Genomic DNA, 19,459 nt, shown 5'->3' on the forward strand with positions numbered 1-19,459 from the left:
CAGAAAGAAGACAACAGGAGCTGCACGAGGGATAACCTAGTTTGGAGGTGGAGGTGCTCCCTCCTGGCTGTGTTGGGACTGAGAATTACTGAGTGTGCGGACTCACACTCACTCATCATATTTCTGCTTTCTGCCAGCAGTACCAGGGTCGACAGCCGAAGACAGAGGCCACCTGGGGACTCGGGACTTGGCGGCTCCGGTGTTCTTCAGACCGTTGGTGGTGGAAGCCGTGTGGGACGCGGCTTCTCTCTCGTCGGGGGTCTTCTATCTTCGAGCCTGCCTACACGTCACCTGGTGTTAAATTGACTGTGCAAATTACTGTACGTTTCATTGTGTATTATCACAACATTAAATTGTTACCTTTTTGGCTTATTCATTGTCCGTTCATTTGCGCCCCCTGTTGTGGGTCCGTGCTACGACACCTTCCCAACATGTCTAAGTTAAAACAGATCTCTCCAACATGATCAAAATTAATAATGAATGTTTTCCATTCTTGCAATGGACAGAAAAGCGAGTCTTGACATGCATGAGTTGAAAGATGAGTTGAAAGTGTTTCCTTCAACTCATACAAATATTTTTTTCCATTGCACAAATGGAAAACATTCATTATTTGTTTTGTATGACACCACATTTCATGGACTGCATTTATATAGTGTTTTCCATCTATATCAGAAGCTCAAAGCACTTTACAATGATTCCATGCATTCAGCCATTCACAAAGACGCACTCATACACTAATATCAGGGTGCTGCCATGCAAGGCGCTCACTGCTTTTTACTTAAAATTAGACACACATCGCATCTTGGAACAGAAAGTCAATAGCAGTGGGGCAGAAAGGTCTCTGTGTCTGCACAACAGTTGATTCTGTGCTACAGGTGAGTCATCTACACAGCCACACCACTGAAGACCGAAGCAGAGTGTGTGAAAATGAATGTCTTCTCCTCAATCAAATTGTGATCAGATCTTCTCCAATTCTCCATCTGACAGTGCCGCTACGGCCACTAAAGATGTTCCTGCAAACCCTGCACAAGCTTCTCAATGGATTGTAGCGTACTAGATTTAGCGTCCTCATATCATGGACGCACTTTAATGAAAATGTAGTGAAGTTGTTAAGTGGAGCAAAATGAATTGGAATGAATTCTGTTACACATGGTAACAGAACCAATACACAGTAAACAGAACCAAAATACACGGTAAACAGAACCAATATACACTGTGAGCATGGTAATAGAACCAAAATACACGGTAAACAGAGCCAATATACACTGTGAGCATGGTAATAGAACCAAAATACACGGTAAACAGAGCCAATATACACTGTGAGCATGGTAATAGAACCAAAATACACGGCAAACAGAACCAATATACACTGTGAGAATGGTAATAGAACCAAAATACACGGTAAACAGAACCAATATACACTGTGAGCATGGTAATAGAACCAAAATACACGGTAAACAGAACCAATATACACTGTGAGCATGGTAATAGAACCAAAATACACGGTAAACAGAACCAATATACACTGTGAGCATGTTAATAGAACCAAAGCACACTGTAAACAGAACCAAAACACACGGTAAACAGAACCAAAATTCATGGTAAATAGAATCAAAATACACTGTAAACAGAACCAAAACACACAGTAAACAGAGCCAAAATTGCATGGTAAATAGAACCAAATACATGATAAACAGAACCAAAATACACGGTAATAGAACCAAAATACCTGGTGAATAGAACCAAAACACATGGTAAACAGAACTAAAATTGAATTAAATTTCCTTCAACTAAACAGCTCCAAAACACAAGGCATTTTCATTGGCACTTCACATTAGCTCCCTTCTGTCTGATCATTTCTTAATAACATTTACATTTACTCTGATGGACTACCCAGCAGTGGGGAATAAGTTTCATTACACTAGAAGTCTTTCAGAAAGCGCTGTAACTAGGTTTAAGGATATGATTCCTTCTTTATGTTCTCTAATGCCATATACCAACACAGTGCAGAGTAGCTACCTAAACTCTGTAAGTGAGATAGAGTATCTCGTCAATAGTTTTACATCCTCATTAAAGACAACTTTGGATGCTGTAGAAAAGAGAGCTTTAAATCAGAAGTGCCTGACTCCGTGGTATAACTCACAAACTCGTAGCTTAAAGCAGATAACCCGTAAGTTGGAGAGGAAATGGCGTCTCACTAATTTAGAAGATCTTCACTTAGCCTGGAAAAAGAGTCTGTTGCTCTATAAAAAAGCCCTCCGTAAAGCTAGGACATCTTTCTACTCATCACTAATTGAAGAAAATAAGAACAACCCCAGGTTTCTTTTCAGCACTGTAGCCAGGCTGACAAAGAGTCAGAGCTCTATTGAGCTGAGTATTCCATAACTTTAACTAGTAATGACTTCATGCTAACAAAATTTTAACTATTAGAGAAAAAATTACTCATAACCATCCCAAAGACGTATCGTTATCTTTGGCTGCTTTCAGTGATGCCGGTATTTGGTTAGACTCTTTCTCTCCGATTGTTCTGTCTGAGTTATTTTCATTAGTTACTTCATCCAAACCATCAATATGTTTATTAGACCCCATTCCTACCAGGCTGCTCAAGGAAGCCCTACCATTATTTAATGCTTCGATCTTAAATATGATCAATCTATCTTTGTTAGTTGGCTATGTACCACAGGCTTTTAAGGTGGCAGTAATTAAACCATTACTTAAAAGCCATCACTTGACCCAGCTATCTTAGCTAATTATAGGCCAATCTCCAACCTTCCTTTTCTCTCAAAAATTCTTGAAAGGGTAGTTGTAAAACAGCTAACTGATCATCTGCAGAGGAATGGTCTATTTGAAGAGTTTCAGTCAGGTTTTAGAATTCATCATAGTACAGAAACAGCATTAGTGAAGGTTACAAATGATCTTCTTATGGCCTCGGACAGTGGACTCATCTCTGTGCTTGTTCTGTTAGACCTCAGTGCTGCTTTTGATACTGTTGACCATAAAATTTTATTACAGAGATTAGAGCATGCCATAGGTATTAAAGGCACTGTGCTGCGGTGGTTTGAATCATATTTGTCTAATAGATTACAATTTGTTCATGTAAATGGGGAATCTTCTTCACAGACTAAAGTTAATTATGGAGTTCCACAAGGTTCTGTGCTAGGACCAATTTTATTCACTTTATACATGCTTCCCTTAGGCAGTATTATTAGACGGTATTGCTTAAATTTTCATTGTTACGCAGATGATACCCAGCTTTATTTATCCATGAAGCCAGAGGACACACACCAATTAGCTAAACTGCAGGATTGTCTTACAGACATAAAGACATGGATGACCTCTAATTTCCTGCTTTTAAACTCAGATAAAACTGAAGTTATTGTACTTGGCCCCACAAATCTTAGAAACATGGTGTCTAACCAGATCCTTACTGTGGATGGCATTACCCTGACCTCTAGTAATACTGTGAGAAATCTTGGAGTCATTTTTGATCAGGATATGTCATTCAAAGTGCATATTAAACAATATGTAGGACTGCTTTTTTGCATTTACGCAATATCTAAAATCAGAAAGGTCTTGTCTCAGAGTAATGCTGAAAAACTAATTCATGCATTTATTTCCTCTAGGCTGGACTATTGTAATTCATTATTATCAGGTTGTCCTAAAAGTTCCCTAAAAAGCCTTCAGTTAATTCAAAATGCTGCAGCTAGAGTACTGACGGGGACTAGAAGGAGAGAGCATATCTCACCCATATTGGCCTCTCTTCATTGGCTTCCTGTTAATTCTAGAATAGAATTTAAAATTCTTCTTCTTACTTATAAGGTTTTGAATAATCAGGTCCCATCTTATCTTAGGGACCTCGTAGTACCATATCACCCCAATAGAGCGCTTCGCTCTCAGACTGCAGGCTTACTTGTAGTTCCTAGGGTTTGTAAGAGTAGAATGGGAGGCAGAGCCTTCAGCTTTCAGGCTCCTCTCCTGTGGAACCAGCTCCCAATTCAGATCAGGGAGACAGACACCCTCTCTACTTTTAAGATTAGGCTTAAAACTTTCCTTTTTGCTAAAGCTTATAGTTAGGGCTGGATCAGGTGACCCTGAACCATCCTTTAGTTATGCTGCTATAGATGTAGACTGCTGGGGGGTTCCCATGATGCACTGTTTCTTTCTCTTTTTGCTCTGTATGCACCACTCTGCATTTAATCATTAGTGATCGATCTCTGCTCCCCTCCACAGCATGTATTTTTCCTGGTTCTCTCCCTCAGCCCCAACCAGTCCCAGCAGAAGACTGCCCCTCCGTGAGCCTGGTTCTGCTGGAGGTTTCTTCCTGTTAAAAGGGAGATTTTCCTTCCCACTGTAGCCAAGTGCTTGCTCACAGGGGGTCGTTTTGACCGTTGGGGTTTTACATAATTATTGTATGGCCTTGCCTTACAATATAAAGCGCCTTGGGGCAACTGTTTGTTGTGATTTGGCGCTATATAAAAAAATTGATTGATTGATTGATTGAAAATACATGGTAAACAGAACCAAAATACATGATAATAGAACCAAAATACATGATAAACAGAATAAAAATACACAGTAAACAGAACCAAAATACATGGTAATAGAACCAAAACACATGGTAAATAGAACTAAAACACACGGTAATAGAACCAAAATACACAGTCAACAGAACCAAAATACACGGTAATAGAACCAAAACACATGGTAAACAGAACCAAAATTGAATTAAATTTCCTTCAACTAAACAGCTCCAAAACACAAGCCATTCTCATTGGGACTTCACATTAGCTCCGCTCTTCCACCATCACCCAACATTACCTTCACTGGCCAAAGCATTCCCCTTTCCACTTCTGTCACAAACCTGAAATTGACCCACAACTCACTTTTGACACCCACATCAAACATCTCTGTAAAACATCATTCTACCATCTCAGGAACATAGCCAAACTCCATTCAACTCTTACCCTGGCTGATGCAGAGAAGCTCGTCCACGCCTTTGTCTCCTCAAGGTTGGATTATTGTAATGCACTCCTCATCGGGCTCTCTGGCAAGAACTTACAGAGACTGCAATGCATCCAGAACAGTGCTGCCAGGATCCTGATGAGGGTGCACAAATACGACCACATCACCCCCATCTTCAAATCTCTCCACTGGCTCCCTGTCTGACTCAGAATTGAGTATAAGGTCTCCCTCCTCACCCACCAGTACCTTTATGGACATGCCCCCCAATATCTCAAGGAACTCCTCATCCTCCAGCCCCCCCACACGCACCCTCCAATGCGCAAATACAAACACCCTCAAAGCCCCCAGAACCAAGCTCAGCACCATGGGCAACCAGGCCTTTTGCTCTGCAGCTCCAAGGCTGTGGAATCCCCTCCCAGACCGCCTGAGGGCCCCACAGAACACTGATGTTTTTAAACAAAACTTAAAGACATATTTATTTAAGAAAGCTTTCCATTATATTTTACTACACCTTCTACTGTTTGTATTAATTTGGCCTTGTGTCTCTTTTTAATTAAGTCTGTACTGTAGCATTTGAGATTGCTTAAATGTAAAGTGCATTATAAGTAAAATGTATTATTATTATTTATTAAAATACATGGTAAATAGAACCAAAACACACGGTAAACAGAAACAAAATACACAGTAAACAGAACCAAAATACATGGTAAATAGAACTAAAACATGGTAAACAGAACCAAGATACACAGTAATAGAACCAAAATACATGGTAAACAGAACCAAAACACACAGTAAACAGAACCAAAATACATGATAATAGAACCAAAATACATGATAAACAGAATCAAAATACACAGTAAACAGAACCAAAACACATGGTAAATAGAACCAAAACACACGGTAATAGAACCAAAATACACAGTCAACAGAACCAAAATCCACGGTAATAGAACCAAAATACATGGTAAACAGAACCAAAACACATCTAAAATATTCTTCCTTAAACTCAAACTGAAAGTAAATCTGTACAACTTGATATACATTCATTAAAAACATAAAGCCAAGATGATGGGTAATGGGCCCTTTGGTATAATACCTGAGTGACTGTGCAAGAAGGAGAAGAGTAAATACAGTAAAACGTGTCTAAACTGTCATCGCATGAACTGGATATACGCACTCACCAGACAAAAGCAAAAGTCCCAATGCTTTTGTTTGGTTTTCCATGTAATAAACACCGTATATACCAGATTTTGTATAACAGATTTTCACTCACGTCGGACAAAACTTCCCTACCCATCGCAATGTTTTTTCGTTACCCTAACCCTAACCTTCACATATAGCGGACAAAGCAGTCTGGATGTCCCCAGTAACAGACATATGAAGTTCAGCACTGACCCTTGCCGATTTGAGGAAAGTCAGTACCGTATTTTTTGATTAAAAGAGTGGCCGTTCATTTTTTTTCAAACACGCTCAGACTCAGCACCTAAACAAGGCAGGCTGTAATTCAAGGCTGGTGATTATTAACAAAATGCTGCTTGCTGTAATGGTATTAAGTTTTACACATATCCCTGGGTGTGACAAAGCAACCGCTTTAGGTCAGAACCCTCTGTGTGGCTGCGAACCCTCTCCATTGCCTGATGAACACAACGGCTGTGATTGGTCACTTTTACATTTTCACTCCTTCCTCTCCCATCATATTTTAAAAGCTTTTGCAGTGCCCCGATGATTAAATTTTGATCATGGATCAAATATGTTTGGCAGAAAAGTCTGCAAATATGACCAACTTTACAACACAAAGTCAGAAAAAGACGCTCAAATGACCCATAATTCATGGAGGAAAATTGGATGTACTGTATCGCTGGTTTGGAGGTTGATGATTGTATAAAAAGTGGAGCTCATTGAGGGACAAATTAATCCAGAAAAAGCCACTGTTCCTGTGGCAAATTGAATTTGGCCACAGAGTTATAGAGCTGCAAAAGAATAAATCCACCTTTAGGATTTTAAGGTACCACTGCGCAACAGACTTGGAAAAAATGGATTTTGTCCATTTTATACATATAGCAGATTTTGTCCGTTTTATACATATAGCAGATTTTGTCCGTTTTATACGTATAATGGATTTTGATTTGTGCTCACTCACAGACTCATCTTCAACCGCTTACTCCAATTAAGGCCTATTGCAGAAGTCATAGGGCCTGAGGCGGGGTATACCCTGGACAGCACGTCAGTCTGTCACTGTGCCTCATTTAGACAAACAAACACACTCACACCCACATGCACACCTATGGACAATTTAAAGTTTCCAATTCATCTAACCTGCGTGTCTTTGGATGTGGGAGGAAGCCAGAGCACCCTGAGGGAACCCACACAACCACGTCAGTTATACAAAGACAAATTAATGAAAGTCACGAATCAAATGACAAGTATCTATTTAGGCATCATATAAATGAGAATACAAAACATTTAACAACAGATTAGAATGAGCACTCAGGTCTCCTCGGGTTGGGTCAGGTCTGGTTAGGGAGTACACATCAATGCTGCGCATCTGCACCATGGGACTGTGAATCCACTGCAGTCAGGTGACATGCGGGTGTGTCCCTGTAAACGTATACAAGCCTGAGAGCACCAAGTAGTTTTATATCTGTGCAGATTTTGTGCTGCCACAATGGTTTTCACCCTTCAAAGATGTTTTCTGGAATCACACAAATGACTCACGTGTATTTGAAGCTGATAACCTCCACGAATGTCACCTCCTGGATGCGGCACATGGCTGTGAAGGAACGCAGCAGAGCAAACTGTCAGGATTTCCGGACATCATTAGGAGTCCTCACAAGGAAGGAGATATGAAATATTAACCTTGTTTTCAATCCTAATTGGCTGAAACTCCTGAGAAGGTGAGAGGTGAAGCTGAGGAAGCACTTTGAACAGTGAGAAAGAAAATAGAAATCGGCATTCCCGCACCGCCCAAAGAGTGATCTTACAACAGCCTGCAGCACAGACTTCAGAGCAGCATCACACGAATCCTGACAGTTTTATTTTTTGAGCTATTTGGGTTTGTTCTTATCCACATAACATTTTTTAGCTCTGCAAGCTCTCTGCAGATAAAGGAAACATCACTTCTGTGATTTTGTCGGTGCGAACAGTTAACATTTAACTCATTTCACTTTGATTTATGGAGACCAAAATCACAGTCACTGTAATTCATCATTTTACAAAAGCAGCTTCATGTTCAGAGTTTTGCTTATAATCAGTTCTGTGATGTTTTCATTGGAATGTGGATCACCAAAATTTAATTGGCTCCTCCTCTTACAGACATCATTATGCCAATGATTAAAGTAATCAGCTGAAAACATTTTTGAGTAATTTGGCAAACCAAATAAACAAAACAAAGAGACTGTCATGCTCGGCCCCATCTCAGGGTTTAGGTCTTAGTTCTTTGTGTTATTTCCTCTTGGGTTTTCTGGTTTTACTTTTCATAAATTTTTACTTTGTCATGTAAATCTCAATTTGGTTCTGTTTATTGCTTGTCTTTGTGTTAGGCTACACTTTTGTCACTGGTTCATTCTTTGGTTATCTATTTATTCTGTAGTTGGTTATTGTATTCTTTCACTCGTGGTCCCTTAAGTTACTTTAGTCTTAGTTTAGTTCTGTTTATCACATTCATTGTAGTATGCTTTAGTTACAGGTTTTGGTTATTATTTATCTTCAGTGTTTCTCATCAGACTAATGTTCCATTTGTTATTTATTGCATTTTCTGTAATCACTGGTTTTGTTTATTCTCTGTTTTACCAGTAGTTTGTTTTGTCATCATCATTTATTGTATTCACTTTTACAACCCCAATTCCAATGAAGTTGGGACATTGTGTAAAATGTAAATAAAACAGAATACAGTGATTTGCAAATCCTCTTCAACCTATATTCAATTGAATATGCCACAAAGACAAGATATTAATGTTCAAACTGATAAACTTTATTGTTTTTGTGCAAACATTTGCTCAGTTTGAAATGGACACCTGCAACACATTTCAAAAAAGCTGGGACAGTGATATGTTTACCACTGTGGTCAACAGTTTTGTTGTAAGTTTCTAAAACCTACAGGCTACATTTACCCATAATCTCTTTGGGCATCTGTGTGTTAATGTTCAAGTCTTCAGAAATAGTGCATTATTTTAAAATTAACAGATATGTGTTATATATCACTTTGTACATTTTAAGAGTTGCGTTAATGTAGTTATTCTCTCCGGATCAATTTGATTTATAAATCAAAAGCCATAAGTCAAACCTGCTTTCCATTTCAAGACCTCCGCCTCATGGTTGGACCACTGTATCTTGTTAAGGTAAATGATGCTTCTCTCTGCAGTGGGCAGAGCACACAATGATCAAAGCACTGGCTCACTGGCTGTGTTTGGGTTTGTCATCACCTTTGATTCTATTCAAAGCTGTGGGGGTGTTTAAACTCAAAATTGGCTTGTTAGTAGCTGAGAGCATATGAGAGACAAAATTTAAAGTTATTGGTTAGCCGTAGCTTCCGATAACTTTGTAGGCAGTTTATCAGTTTAGCATTATAAAAGATAACTTTTCAGTTAGCTGATTACCAGTTATCGAAGCTAATGTTTCGGTTAGCTGTGCCCACCACTGCTTATATATTTCTGCACTTTCCAAGCTTAGTTCAACATAAATTGGTCGTGGCCATGCTTACTTCTCACCATGGGCGTGCATCTCAGTGGATGATTTTCAAGTTGCGATAGAGCAGCACCTACGTGATGCATGATGATGTCACAACTCTGACCGGTTAGGGAGACATGGTTTCGTTCAATAACAAGAACTGTCAGGAAACATTCTCATCACTGTTTGGAGTTGTGTGGAGGTAGGAATAGCCATTTGAATGCTTGAATAATGATGTCAGTCTCACAAAGAAATCAAATAATAGTGAGCACATGTTCATTGCACCCAGAATGTTGGTATTTTGGTCGCTGAACTTTCCTAGCAACAAATGTAAAGCCCCGGACACATGGCACTAATAAAGGACACGGAAGCCAAAACGAAGCAAGAAATCTGGACTTGAGTTGACACTGTTTAACCGGCATCCAGGTTCGATCAGTCAGCTGCTCTATGAGACGTCATAATACCTGATCAGTCAGCCGCTCCTTGAGGTGCCATAACAATGGATCAGTTAGCCGCTCTGTGAGGCGTCATAACAACCGGGAGTGACTGATGACCCGGCGGCCAGACACCCACAGTCGAAGTTTGCTATTCACCCGGCTGCTGTCTCTCTCTGGCCGGTTTGAGGGGTTCAGCACTCCCCTCACACCGGGACCACACTGAAAAACAGTTTCTGAAAGAAGCTCCGTCTCAGCAGAAGTCGGTCACGCTTCTGTTTTTTACTCAGACTCACAGACTTGCCCCCAATTTCAATTCTCTTTTGTACCCCTCCCCTTCCCCTTGGCCCTACCACTACCCCTATGCCTACCCCTTTAAAACAAGGGGTAAGGTGAAGGGGTATGCCTCTAGCCCTATGAATTGAGACACCACTTCGCCTTAGGAGAAAAAAAACTGCCCGTGTCAACTGCCATCTTCACTGTTTGTTAACATGGCAACCGAAATGCAACTTGTTGCAGTAGCCTGTTTGCTCTTTTTATTTTCTCACCTTTCTGTGTAAATGCAAAGAAATAGAAGTTGCAGATTTCTTCGACGCATCGCAATCATGTCATGTTAATTAATGTAATTAATTTGTAATTTATAATAATAATAATTAATAGTATTAATAATTAATTAGTAATTAATTAATGTTAATACTGCTAATAATAAGTAATCAATAATAGTAATAATTAATATTGTTTGATTAATCATTGATTGAATGATTAGCAATTAATTAATTAATTAATTAATTAGTAATTAAAATAAATAAACACTTGAACTATATCAGTCTGTGTGCAATGAATGTATACAAGTTTCACTTTTTGAATGGAATGACTGAAATAAATCAACTTTTTCACGATATTCTAATTATATGATCAGCACCTGTATGTATGTTATGGGCTGCATTTAGTTCTGTTAACCTTATATTTCTTTTTCAAATTCTCCCATTTTTTGCATCCAGCCCTAATTCCTTTAGAAATTTCCTTGACAAATAATAGCAGTCTATTAGGATGTCAGGTTATGTGTTACACATATACATGTGTTTGTATATATTTTCTATCTTACTCCCATTAATGAAACTTCTTCTGATTTTCTGCCTGAAAACTTATTAGGAGACGAGTGTGCTCAGGGCTCCCTGTTTGTTTACAAAATACACACGTGTTACAGACCTTGAAATTCAACAGCAAGGATAACTATTATCCAAAGTTTTATGAACATACAAATTAACATGCTCATGCTTTATCATGATTTTCTCCTTTGTGAGATATAAAAGTGTCTTATCATTCATGTGTATGAACATTATAACGCCTCAGCGCACAAGCAAAGTTACAATATTCTTCAGAACGACCATATACGCAACATGCATTAAGCAGCATACACATTGCTGTCATAGGCAACTGCCTGTAAAGTTTTTTGGCAAGTTATAACTTTCTAAACAGCGTAATTTGTAATAAAAGCCGCTTCATTTGTGCGGTTCTTTTGGTGCCATGTTTGTTTTTTCTGAGACAGTGGTAAGCTCCTCCTACCCCTCCAAACGGAGTGAGCATCCAGATTCAGTCCAAACGGAGGGGTTTGAAGCCCTCCGCCTACTCCTTTGCCTCGCTCCAAAAAGAGAATTGAGACACCCCTGTTGTGTGTTGGGGGGTTTGGCTGGATGTTTTTGTGTTGTTTTCTTTTCTTTGCTCTCCAGGTGGTATGCAAACTGGTTTTTGTCTGTGGAGACGGTGCTGGCAGAAGAATCCTTCACCCTCATCAACATTATTGGCTGCACTTGTGGAGGATGTCCACGTGCAGGCCTAATGACTCGCAGCACCTGTGGATGATGCTCACGTGCAGACTTAAGGACTTTCAGCTGAAGCAGATAATGAGATGGCGTTCTGCATTTAAGCCATGAGTGGTTCAAGCAGAATTGCCGGGAACTCGACCTTGTGACGTTCGTTTGTGAGACGCTGAGGACGGCGCCTGGGTTTGACACATCGTGCCTGTGAAGGAGGACGGGTGAGGGACACATGCTGTCAGCACACATCATAGGTGATTGATTGTCTGAATAAGTGTTAATAGTAATTTGGTATTTTGTTACGCAGTATATTTGAACATTGATGAGAATTGTGCAGCTCACTTCTCACGGCCGTGGCGTGCGGACTGATGATCCTCCACCTGTTGTGAGAAGCTGCTCATTTACATAAAGCTTAAATTCAGACCTGAATGTGTTGCTGATAGTGTGTGCCTTTGAAGGGTATTAGTTGTAGCTGTTGACTTACCTCACCTCTCTATCCTTCACAGAGTCAGTTTGTCGTGTCCACCTGGGGGGGTGTTTGGCGGTGAAATTGAGTCCAGAAGCACCGGGCTTCGATCCCTTTGGGCGCTGGAGAGCGCGCCGTCCTTCACTCCGCCAGACAAACCATATATTATGTTGTACACAATTATTACACAGGGAAATAAATGTTTTGTTTTTGGAACCGCTTTCTGGTTATTTAGCGCTGGGTTCAGTCAGACGCAGGTCTGCTCCTCAACCCGCGTCAGCACATAACAACCCCTCTGTCTCTCGTTCCCCGTGCAAAACGGAGGGGAAGGGGTAAGGGGTAGAATTGAGATTCAGCCTGAGTGTTTCACTTTTTAATTTTTGCTTTTTTGGAGAACACACAACGCTTCACAAACACGGCAGGTGTGAGGTGTCATCACAAGCTGTTGTTTTTAATGATGCCTAACACGCAAGCAAGAGACTCACTAACCAGATGTCTCGGCAGTGCAACTTGAAAATTGTACATTAGGTGCACCAGCAGAACCAACAAAACAAAATAAAATACATAAACCAAAATTATGGCAGTAAAAACAACAAGAACAGCTACAGCACCATGCTCGTAGACCGCAAATCTCTGCCAACACTAGTTTCCAATTCAATAAAATTTTACCTTGGAAAAAAATTTCAAGGTCAAAGTGGCTTTTCATAAGCTAAATTAGGTGTGATCAAATGTCAGGAGTATGCATTTCATTCATGAACTTGCATCTAAGTTTTTTGTGGTGGTGTGGTTTTTTCCAACCTTTTTGGTTTTTGAATTGTTTTTCAGATTATTTTCACAGAACATTGATTATCTCTGCTATGCACAATATGTCATTGCTTTTTGGCACTTGTTTCCTGATTGATAACTGGAAGATCGACAAACAGGCATAAAATTGGAACCTCCATCCAATTTTGGTGGTGTAGGTAAATCCATAACAGAAAAATGAGAGTGACTAAGGCACTTTTGATTGAGATGTAATTCAAAGTGTACACCAAATGGGCTTTTCGATATAAAATTCAAATGTACATAAAATCCACAATCCGGATCAGATTCGGATCAAAATTTGTCAGGCGATAATGATTCCCAGTCTGCACCTCACTTTCAAATATGAGCATGATCAGGGCACATTTGATTAAGATATAATGTAAAATATTAATTAAATGGGGTTTTCAATGTTAAGTTTAAATGGCCACAAAATCTGTAAACCTGATCAGATCTGGATTAAATTGTTAGTCAATAAAGGATACCATTCTACATAAATCTCTCAAATATGAAAGAAATTTGATGTTTTTTGACAGAGTTGTGAATTTTTGAAAATTTGTTAAATGGTAAAGATAGGGATTTTTCCAGTATTCCAAGATTTTTCCAGGATTCGACCTTTGACCTACGATCTTGATATGATGGCCAGGATATGAATCTTCAGTAAAAAGCTCATAATGATATATGAAAGACTGTGGGCTCCAGGCTGTTCACAAACAGACAAACAACAAACAGGGGGTGAAAACATAACCTCCTCTATCTTCATTGGCTGAGGTAACAAACTCCTGCATGATCCTTATATTTACTTTGATGTCTATTTCACTGCAGACAGTATGAGCCATTTTTTGCTTTTGTTTTTTTTTTCTGGTCAACTTCATTTCATTTGTTCATATACTGGGTTTCACTTTTTCAACATTTTGTTGTTACAGCCTTATTCCAAATGGATGAAATTAGTTCTTTCCTAAAATTCTACACACAATACCCCATAATGACAATGTGTTTTTTTATTTTGCAAATGTATTAAAAATTAAAACAAAAAATTAAGAAATCACATGTACATAAGTATTCACAGCCTTTGCTATGAAGCTCAGAAATGACCTAAGGGGCATCCTGTTTCCATCCTTGAGATGTTTCTACAGCTGGGGCAAATTCAGTAGATTGGACATGATGTGGGTAGGCACACACCTGTCCACACATGTAATGTCCCACAGTTGACAGTGCATGTCAGATCACAAAGTTTCTGTGTAGATTCTCAGTTGTCCAGGTGGTTTCCATAGTAGAGAAGCACCCTCCTAATGACAGGGCAGCTGTCCCTCTTAATGATGGAACGGACGCCTCTCCTGATGGCTCCCTTGATGACTCTCCTGATGACGTGAATGACTCATTATAAGTAGGTAAAAAATGCACACCAAGATCCTCTGCTGAGGTGCATATGCAGAAATAGTAACTCAAATAAAAAGAAAAAGCATAGCACACTCAAAATATTGATGTCCTACCGCTGTTTTATTCATAATAACGTTTCGGCCAAAGGCCTTCGTCAGATTGCAGCTTCAGTTGGACCAAGTGTTCAAAATTGTTTGTCAACCCAGGTGCTCAAAACCCCCTCCAACGAGTGGGAGGTCCCAAGAGTGATGACACCCAGTGATTTCAGCCCATTCTAATTTGTAATCATGTATTGTTTATGCTGATGTTTTTCCTATGAACATTTAATAATCTTGTCTTCTGATTTTTAGAATGGGCTGAAATCACTGGGTGTCATCACTCTTGAGACCTCCCACTCGTTGGAGGGGGTTTTGAGCACCTGGGTTGACAAACAGCTTTGAACACTTGGTCCAACTGAAGCTGCAATCTGACGAAGGCCTTTGGCTGAAACGTTATTATGAAATAAAACAGCGGCAGGACATCAATATTTTGAGTGTGCTTTTTCTTTTTATGTGAATGACTCATTACCATGAACAAAAGACTGAAACTGCTTTGACCTGAGTACCCCATTGTAAACAGGGGACAAAGCGTGTCTCATACCCCCTCCCCGGTTAAGGCTGGGTTTCAACTGTTTCACATAGAATGCCTCCTTGACCCCTCTCTCAAATCCACCAGGACTCTTCCTAGAGCTGGCCACCCGTCTAAGATGAGCAATCAGGGGAAAAGGGCCTTAGTCAGGGAGGTGACCAAGAACCCGAAAGTCACTCTGTCAGATCTCCAGCATTCCTCTGTGGAGGGAGGAGAACCTTCCAGAAGGACAACCTTCTCTGCAGCAATCCACCAAGCAGGCCTGTATGGTAGAGTGGCCAGACAGAAGGCACTCCTTAGTAAAAGGGACATGGCAGACCACCTAGAGTTTGCCAGAAGGCACTTAAAGGACTCTCAGACTATGAGAAACAAAATTCTCTGGTCTGATGGGACAAAGATTGTACTCTTTGGTGTGAACACCAGGCGTCGTGTTTTGGAGGAAACCAGGCACCATCCCTACAGGGAAGCATGGTGGTGACAGCATCATGCTGTGTGGACGTTTTTCAGTGGCAGGAACTGGGAAACTTGAGGGAAAGAAGAATGCAACAATGTACAGAGACATCCTGGATGAAAACCTGCTCCAGAGCACTCTTGACCTCAGACTGGGGTGACGATTCATCTTTCAGCAGGACAGTGACCCTAAGCACACAGCCAAGATATCAAAGGAGTGGCTTCAGGACAACTCTTTGAGTCTCTGGAGAGATCTAAAAATGGCTTTGCACCAATGGTCCACATCTAACGTGATGGAGGTTGAGAGGTGCTGGAAAGAGGAATGGACAAAACTGCCATGGTGTGCCAAGCTTGTGGCATCATATTCAAGAAGACTTGAGGCTGTAATTTCTAGCCAAAGGTGCATCAACAAAGGGGGAGTTTTTCCTTCCCACTGTTGCCTGTGTGCTTGCTCAGCGGGGTTGGTAAGGTTAGGCCTGGCGTGTCCAACGAGTCGATCACAATCAACCAGTCGATCATGTGAAAAAAAAAAATCTGGACTCATCAAGAGGATTTAGTGCTGCTATGAAGGACTGATGTAGAAGGTGGAAGCAATGCACCGATAAATATGCTGGCTGCTGTTAAACACCAAAGAAGAGAAACACCATAGAAGAAGATGTGCGAGGATGCTAAAATATCTAAAACTTATTTTCATTCAGTTGGAAGGGGATTATTTTTTCATTTATTCGAATGGCAAATCCATCTGTCTCATCTGCAGTGCAAATGTGGCTTTACCGAAGAGAGGGAATTTTTAGGACATTGAAAGCGATATTTCTTTTTCTGAAATCAGAGTCGAATTATCACTTAAATAAGCAGAATTTGCAAATATTAAGAGTTCTACAGTATTCTGATATCATATAAAATGAATTTTATCCAGTGAGTGAAATTTTCAAAGGTAAATTCAGCAGTGAAAGACTTTATGCTACGTTTACACATAACGACGACAAGTCACGAATGCCACGAAGTATACATTCGTGGCCACTGATCACGAATGTGATGATTCGGTGCAGAAGCGTCAGGTGCCCCAAGAACTGTTAGGACCTGTTAAGACGCACTAGGATTAATGGCATGTGTCACTGGAGAATTATTACAAGCCATTATGCACGGTCAAGAATGTTGTCCCGCGGTGTTGCGTGCAGCAGTGCAATGTTATGTCCTGTCACAATCTGTCAGGAATGTTGTGAATTTGGTGAATTGTCTCCACACACCACACATATTCTACCGTCAGCTGATGACTTCACGCTGCTCCAGATTGCTCGTCAACTCCCAGATGAATCCACAGCAGAAAAAGAACTTCATCATTGCTTGTGTAGTTGGGCTCTATGCTATAGAGTTACGCAGAAAGGAGAGGAGGAGGAGGCGGAGAGAGCCAGACTGCAGGAAGCTCATGCTGTCATGCGCAGGAGGACCAGAAGAATCTGGGTGCAAGACTGGCTCAGACAGAGGAGGAGACAGCACTTTGGTCACTCCACTTTCATCTCCAGGGAACTCCATCTCACTAATGTTGATACCTTCAAGAACTACCTGAGGATGCCTCCAGAGCTCTTTGATGAAATCTTGCAAAGGATACGTCCCTCTATTCAACGAAAGGACACTCGCTGGAGATTATCTCTGCAACCTGGCCTGAAGCTGTCTCTCACCTTGCGGCACCTGGCAACTGGAGATAGCTATGCCTCACTGGCATATGCCTTCAGGTGCAGCAAGTCATCTATAAGCTTAATGGTTCCTGAGGTCTTCCAGTAACTCCAGATGAGTGGCGGGCCACAGCTGAAGAGTTTGAGCACAGATGGAACGTGCCCCATGCAGTAGGTGCCATAGATGGCAAGCACATCGCCATCGCCAAACCTATAAGTTCTGGGTCAGAGTATAGGAACTACAAGGGCTTCTTCAGCATTCCACTCCTGGCCTTGGTGGATGCTCAATACCGCTTCATGTGGATTGAGATCGGTGGAGTGGGACATATGTCAGATGCCCAAATATACAATGAGTCAGAGCTGGCAGATGTACTGGAAGACAACAGCATTGGACTTCCACCACCATGCCCTTTGCCAAATGATCCACAGGGCCGTGACATTCCTTACTTTATCCTAGGGGATGACGCCTTTGCCATGCGCCCCTACCTCATGAAGCCATACAGCAGACGAGGGATGCCTAGGGAAAATCTGATCTACAACTGCCGGATTTCCGTGGAAGGCGTGTGGTGGAAAACGCCTTTGGCATCCTTGCAAAGCGCTTTCGCTGCTTCCTGGGCATCCTGGAACAGGATCCTGAGACAATCAGAGATATAATTGAGGCTGCAGTGGTGCTGCACAACTTGATGAGGATCAGGTATCCTGTGCTGCATCCTGCAGAGGTTGACCACGAGGATGAGGAACACAATATCATCAAGGCGTCTTGGAGAGAGGAACTGGGAATGCGGGAAGTGCCCCCTACCAATGAACCCAGGAACAGAGACACACTCGATGCAAGGACCCAGAGGGATTACCTATGCACATATTTCAATTCGCCTGCAGGGGCAGTGGAGTGGCAGGACCGTATGGTGTGAGATATATGTGATATGGACTCATGGCCCCACCCCCTATGTACTGAATGCATATAAAATGTTCAAGATGTAATATATGTATATGAATATGGACTGATGAAATGCTCTATATGACTGGTAGAAATAATACATACACACACACACACACATACACACACACACACACATAGATATATATATATATGGACATATGATGTATATTTGAATTTGTTTAAGATATTAAAGACCTCAGTTCGACCAACCTTGACCTTCAGGACCATTTTGGGGATTTTGGGATCTTAAATGTTTTTTGGAGCTGTACTAAATTCATTGAACCTGTAGTTACATATGTAACTCTCTTTCCATTTCATTCCTCCTGGACTGCAGAGGATATATTCCAGAACAAGTATTTTTTAGGAACTTCATTTTATTTAATCAGTACTGTGTTTAAATGTAGGAAAACACAATGTTTATAACCAAAGACTGTATTGGAACTACCACGAATTCACACACTTTTTCAAAAACCTGTATGTAATTCTACAACTACCATAGCAATAATAACGGTACTAACATACTGGTACCATAACATATTGGCACTATAGATATGTCACACTGTGACATTCATTCGTGAATGTCAAGTGTGACATATCAGCATTCACTGACATGTCACACATCAGTGAATGTCACATATGAGACATGTCAGTGAATGCTGATATGTCACACATGTGATATGTCACACGTGACATATCAGCATTCACTGACATGTCTCATATGTGACATTCACTGACATGACACATGTGTGACATGTCACACATGTGACATTCACTGACCATCACTCTGGTCAACATGCCCCTGGCTCGATGAACTAGCCAAATTGCCCAGCAGACTGCTGAAACACTCAGTAGATGGAGAACGCCCATGACTGAGTGAGATGTCCTGCAGGACTGGTGTAGTGGCCTGGGTCCTGACAGGAACGTAACCAGGGAAGTGCTGCTGCACACATTCTCTGTCCTGCGTGTGCCACAGGTCTGGGGCACCTGACGGGACCGTGCTCCACTCAGATGGAGGTGGCTGCCACTGGCGGCTCTCAGACGGGTTGGGAAATCTTGACATTGAATGTGGACGCTGCAGGGGTTGTTGTGGGTGATGTGGCACTTGCTGCTGTTGAGACAACACTGCCTGGCGATGTCTTTCTCCCTCAGCCTGGGCCTCATGTAACATGGCAAGGAGTTGACTCTCTGTCACCCGATGGAGGTCAGTTGGAAGGTCGTCCAGAATTCTGTCCACCAGCATACCA

This window comes from Thalassophryne amazonica, chromosome 2, assembly GCF_902500255.1.
Source record: "Thalassophryne amazonica chromosome 2, fThaAma1.1, whole genome shotgun sequence".
Lineage (NCBI taxonomy): Eukaryota > Metazoa > Chordata > Actinopteri > Batrachoidiformes > Batrachoididae > Thalassophryne > Thalassophryne amazonica.